Raw genomic sequence first — 6,149 nt, forward strand, 5'->3', positions numbered from 1 at the left:
TCTGTACAGTGGAAGCTTAGGGCATGACAATGATGTGCCCTATGCTGAACACGGCTCTTCGACAAATTAACGTAATTGCAGGGGACACGGCCATCTATCACTGGGAATTTCCAGCTCCAGGCAACAGCAAGGGAGCAACTATAGTGGCTTACCTAAATAGGGGTTTATTTTTCATGACTCATTGTAAGTGCAAAAACGAACCAGCTGAGGCCAGTATGGAGGCTGCACAATTCTACCGGGACTCGGGGGGGGGGGGGGGGGGGTTGCCTCTCTACCGTTTCATGCTAAGTGTGATACCATAACCTTTATTCGTCCATGACACTTGCTGCCCAGCTGCGTATCACAATCCCATTCCAGGCTGAGCTGAGAGAATGAAAAAGGCAAGTGCTTGAGCTGCTTGACATCCTCCCGCCCCCATTTTCCGTAGTGAAAACATCACTTCAATCCTGGCTGCCACGCGCTGCATTCGGATAGAGCATTTCGTATTTTGGGATTAATCAGAAAAAGTGTTGAACAGCTTCCAGGAACTGCGCAAAAATATAGAACACTTCATAAATTTACACGTCATACTTACACAGGGGCCATACGAAGTCTCTGTATTATTCAAATTTTAGTATTCACACTGCCAGATAGAGCACAAGCTTGCTTCTTTTGAGCAACTAACAATTGCTTTGCAGGTAGCTCCAACCGAACTCTGTGTTCAGTTACATACTACCGGCCAGCTTTTGGGCATGTAGCCATGCTACAGATCCAAAAAAGGATGGTGAAGGCAAGTTGTTTTGAATGAGCCCAGTGTGGTTATTAGCAGAATGAGGGACCTGTTAATAAGAAGCTATGGAAGCATGGTCAATAGATAGGCAGTAATCATCCCCCTCTTCTCCAATAGGTATATCCTGGTGATTTAACCAGGAACATGCAGTGATCGAAGGAAAGAGGTCATGGTGTCACAAAAAAGGGCCAAGTGCTTATTTCATACAAGGTGGAAACACCGACTGGACACTAGTCACCTCCCCATTTCATACATCTTTAATTTCTATTCCCAGCCCTACCTCTCACTATTTTTTTTTTAATTTGCAGCACTGATTGGCAATGGTGTTGGCATGGCATCTGGGAGGTCATTAGGCTATGAGGAGTCTCCCTTTTAAGAGTTTAAATGAAATAGCTGTTTCCTTCATCCCTTCTACCAGCTAGGGCAAGCAGAGGCACCATCTTGAAAGAAAACAATAAATCTTCCCCAGACACATAATCTGTGGGTACCTTGAGCTTGGACCTCTCAGTCTCCAAAATGGTAAGAAGTAAGTTTCTATTATTTACAAATTACTCAGGTATTTTGTTATAATGGATAGAGACAGATGCCTTACAAGTACCTGGCCATTGGCTTGCTCATTGATGACAAAAATGCACACAATTTGATCAGGTGATTTTTGCAAAAGCTGGGGAGTAGTCCGGAGCTAAGGAGCCACATAGAGCTAGGCTCAGGCTTGACTTTCACTTGTGTAACTCATGTGACTTTAATGAGTTTCTTTGTTTATCTAAACTTTTGTCTTCTTGCCTGCTAAATGAGTCATATGAAAATACCTTCCTCAGAAAGTTTCTAACAGAAATGAATCAATGAATATAAAAGTACCAAGAGGAATATCTAACATGAGGCAAGCACTTGACCAGTGTTGACTATGTGTTATTATATGTTGTTTTATCATTATTATTATTAATGATATTAGTCAAACTGACTTGGATTTAAATCATGAACATCATTTTCTTTCTTTTTTTCCCTCCTTTCTCTCTTCCCCCTCCCACCATCCTTCTCTCTCTTATATAGTTTCAGTATGTACACCAGAATGACCTAAATATGTAATCTTGCTTCAATCATTGAAATTACATTCAAGTATTGAGATCACAGGTATACATCACCATATGAGACTGCTTTTTCTTAAACAAATTATTAAAAGTCTTTAGTATTCAGTTTTATTATGTAAATAGTTGCTCCTGTACAAAGACAAAGATATTAATATTAGACATGTAAGTTATCTGATAAGGAAATTGGCAAATACAGAAATGGTAAACAATAATATTTGCTTGTCAATACCAATTTCCTTCTTGCTTAATGTAAGTATTTCATTTTCTTCAAGATGGTAAAATACCTGTTTGAAAATGTTCCCTCCTAATTCCTTTGAAAGTAAAAAATGCCAAAGTTCTGACCATGGTAGGTGAATTTTTTTTTTGAGAAAGATATTATTTTCTTGAATAAAAAGGCAAAACTTACCTTGTAAAAGCCATTTTCTCACTCTCCTTCCCCATCACACACCTGGAGCTATTGTAGCCATCTTGAAAGACCCACTAAGAGATGGAAACTCTTAAGTATAGTTTGATAGATCTTGGATATAAGATGGAATCCCTGAGATTTATAATGTTCAACTCTAGTTTATTAGATGAGACAAAAGTTCATATTGGCTTACTTCAGTGTTCCTTGAGTATTATTGAATATGATTCATTATGTATAATATAATATTATATTATATTATGTATATGAATATATATAGCCAAACAGAACCCAAGGTCTTCCCATATGGAAATTGTATTCATCATTATCTTCACCAATCATATCTATCTATTTTATCTATCTATAACACACCCCAGCTTTCTATGTCTGTGTTCTGTTCTTATGAGTTATTCCAAATTGGTTTGTTCTGGCTTATGTGCCAACGTGCCACTACAGCCCGAGTTCAGGGCTTGAGATGGGGAGGGGGCATCGGCAGAATTGTCTGACCACCAGAGGAGATTCACACAGTGGCCAGCCCTGAATAGCTCAAGCCATCTTTATGTATACTTCAAAACCCAGCATGTTTTCCCCACCCTCCAGAATTAGCCTCCAGGAAATAAAAATGTTCCTCCCCCCCAACATTTATATGAAAACAACTTTTAAATCAAAAGCAACACTCAACATTTTTTTTAGGTTGGCTAAATATCGAGCCAGGTGCATCCTGGCCTTACAAAGCTAAAGGATGATAAACACAGGCACAAATTCTCAAGAGCAATAATATTGTTCAAAACTTAATAAAGTGTATTTAGAGAAATAGGGGTGTGCTGTGGGATGGTCTGTATGTTAAATTGCTCTGATTGGTCAATAAATAAAACACTGATTGGCCAGTGGCCAGGCAGGAAGTAGGTGGGACAAGGAGAGAGGAGAATTCTGGGAAGCAGAAGGCTGAGGCAGAGAGACACTGCCAGCCGCCGCCATGACAAGCTCCATGTGAAGACACCGGTAAGCCACAAGCCACGTGGCAAGGTATAGATTTATGGAAATGGATTAATTTAAGCTATAAGAACAGTTAGCAAGAAGCCTGCCACGGCCATACAGTTTGTAAGTAATATAAGTCTCTGTGTTTACTTGGTTGGGTCTGAGCGGCTGTGGGACTGGCGGGTGACAAAGATTTGTCCTGACTATGGACAAGGCAGGAAAACTCTAGCTACAGGGGTGATTTACCACAAACTGCTTGCACACAGTTAAGCTTGTATTTATCCAACTTGTTCCCGTGCCCTACAAAAGGGTCCTGCACACCTAAGCTTCTCTATAAGAAATCTGATAGACATCAGTCCCCAAAGAATTTTAGGGGAAAATATTGGAGAAAAAAAAATTGGCTTTTCAGGAATGATCATATCTGTCCCATCCGTGACTGATAAAGTGAAAGTAAAACGGTCAAGAGACTCATCAATGTTGTGTGAGAGAAGAGAGAGTGTAGACTGCGTGGTCTCGGCAGGATTCTGCGCTGTCCTGAGGTCCATTGGTTCTTGCTGAGGGAGAGATCACCTCCAGGAGTTCTACCTCTCGGAGACCCATTCATATACTGATCCGAAATCAGGCCACACAGCTCCCAACACTCATGGAAGAAAATTAGCAGGATGTATTCATCAAACATTTATCGGATTGTCAGTTCCCCTGGGGGGATTACAGAAGTCCTAAATAGCCTCTAGGACTCAGGAGGAAAATAAAAATCAAGCAATAGTCAGATGGTCCTAATATGACTGCTAACGTAGGTGTATGTTGAATCCCACAGACTCACTCAGAACCTATTGTCTGGAGATCCTTGTCTATCACTATCTAACAGTTAATCATGGGAGCCCATCAAGGATATCTGGAATAGAATAAGGCTGAAAGACAGCTCATTTGTTAAGAGCACTGTCTGCTCTTACAGAAGACCTGAATTCAATTCCCAGCACCCACATAGCATCTAACAACCATCTATAACTCCAGTTCTAGGAGATCTGCTGCCCTCTTCTGGCTTCTGTGGGTAGCATGCATGCATGCACATGGTGCCTAGGGATACAAGAAGGAGGAGGAGGAGACAAAAAAGAGGGAAAGGAGGAATGGAAGATGGAGAGCCCATGGCACCAGGCTTTTCCCCAATGGATCAGATGTTTAAGGATTACCATTCTTCCAATAGGTTGGTACAACAGTCCCAACACAGCTGTGAACCAGTTCTGAAGGTTGAACCTTCTCCCTTCAGCACTCCCCCTAAGATTAAAAAGAAAGAGATCCTCAAAATGGGCATAAAGTAGTGGTCAGGATAATCTTGGGGACAAGCAACATGGTTCTCCTGTCCTTAATAAAGGATATTACCTACTTAGTTTCTCTTCTTCCCTCGATTATGAAAGGAATGTGTATATCTCTTATTCCCTTATCATTACAAGGAAGAACTCCACAGGTACAAGATGTCAGAATATCCCCAAAGACAAACCAGACATTAATCTATATTTTACATGGGAAAGTCACATTAAACCCAGAAGAAGAGATTTTTACAGATCCCTCCAAGAACTTAATAAAATGCCTGCTCCTTTCCCTGTCATAGGGAAGCCTGAGTTTTTCAAAACAAGTTCTGTTCCCTTTTCCTTAGCCTGTTCCTCTCCAATTAAAATTTTCCTGGGAGAGTTCATAATATATATACAAATATATTTATTTATATGGGATGAGGCTAAAGAGAGATTAAGTACTGAGTGAAGAGCAGTAATGAACTTTTTGTGAATAACAGTAATCACCAGCAATTAGAGATAGGCAATGAGTGTCAATTCTCCTTATAACCTCTTTGTTGGTTTATATTAAAATTAAATCCCCAAGCAAATTTGACTTCAAATAGAAGCAAATATTGAAAATTTAATAGGAACCAAGTACAATCCAGCACATCCAATCCATTCTACAAGTTTGATGAAATTCTAGCTCTAGGCCTTCAGATATTCTAACAATCGGTACCTATACTGTTTCCTTGAGGTCCATACAACCAAATTCTAGAGGCTGTGTTCAATTAACCTTAGAGCAGCCATCATGTCCCCAGGGGACTGAGCATTCCGTCAGTGACCAAGCCCACAGCAAAGTCTAGAAAGCAGCTTCCAAACAGCTTGCTTGGAGGTGCAAGATATGGGATTTTCTACATGATTCCGTTTGTGAAAGCAGAGGAGGAGACTAGACTGTACATCCCCACATTTTCACCGGGTAAGTTCCATATGTAGCATCACTAATGCAACTTGGCAAGCCATTAATTTTACCACGGCAAACCTATTTTAACATGAATTATGCTAATTAGGAGCCCTCTGATGTTCTTGGGAGATTGAGATAGTCTAATCACCTCTGGAGAGAGGAGAGTCTAATTGGAAAGCTAACTGACAACACCGAGGGTGTGGATTTTTGGCCAGGACAAATGACCAGCTTTATGGGGTTGCTTAAGCAAACTAGCATTTATGTCATTTTATACTCCCTATAAACCATAAGGGCTGTCTAAATGGCAGGCCTCCTATCAAGATGTCTGATGCATTAATAAAATGCAAAATGAGAAGCAAGCCTTTCATCTTATGACTTGCAAATGTGAAGCTCTTACCACTATAGCATCCAAACTTGGCATTAATCCCCCAAACTGCCCAAGCCATTGCTCTAAGAGGTGACCTCTTCTAAGTTAGCCTACTAATAGTATCCAGTGTCTCACTCAGAGTGAAGACGGCACATTTAGTTACTGTTGTCTATCTTGGAGCAGTGTGTTAATGGACAATGGGGGGACTACAGAACACCATCAAATGTTGAGAGTTGGGATCCATAGGATGTAGTCAGAAGCAAAACAACAATTGTATTTGGACACTAAGAGGGAAACAGGATATGTGTTCAC

The 6,149-nt window shown here is 40.5% G+C and overlaps 1 non-coding gene across 1 annotated transcript; it reads right to left on the reverse strand.

Annotated features, from left to right (window-relative positions):
• Positions 1-533: 533 nt before the first annotated feature.
• On the reverse strand, positions 534-636 carry LOC121822194 (U6 spliceosomal RNA). The gene has a single exon (XR_006063205.1). It is a non-coding gene; the product is annotated as a U6 spliceosomal RNA (small nuclear RNA).
• Positions 637-6,149: the final 5,513 nt, after the last annotated feature.

This window comes from Peromyscus maniculatus, chromosome 13, assembly GCF_049852395.1.
Source record: "Peromyscus maniculatus bairdii isolate BWxNUB_F1_BW_parent chromosome 13, HU_Pman_BW_mat_3.1, whole genome shotgun sequence".
Taxonomy (NCBI): Eukaryota; Metazoa; Chordata; class Mammalia; order Rodentia; family Cricetidae; genus Peromyscus; species Peromyscus maniculatus.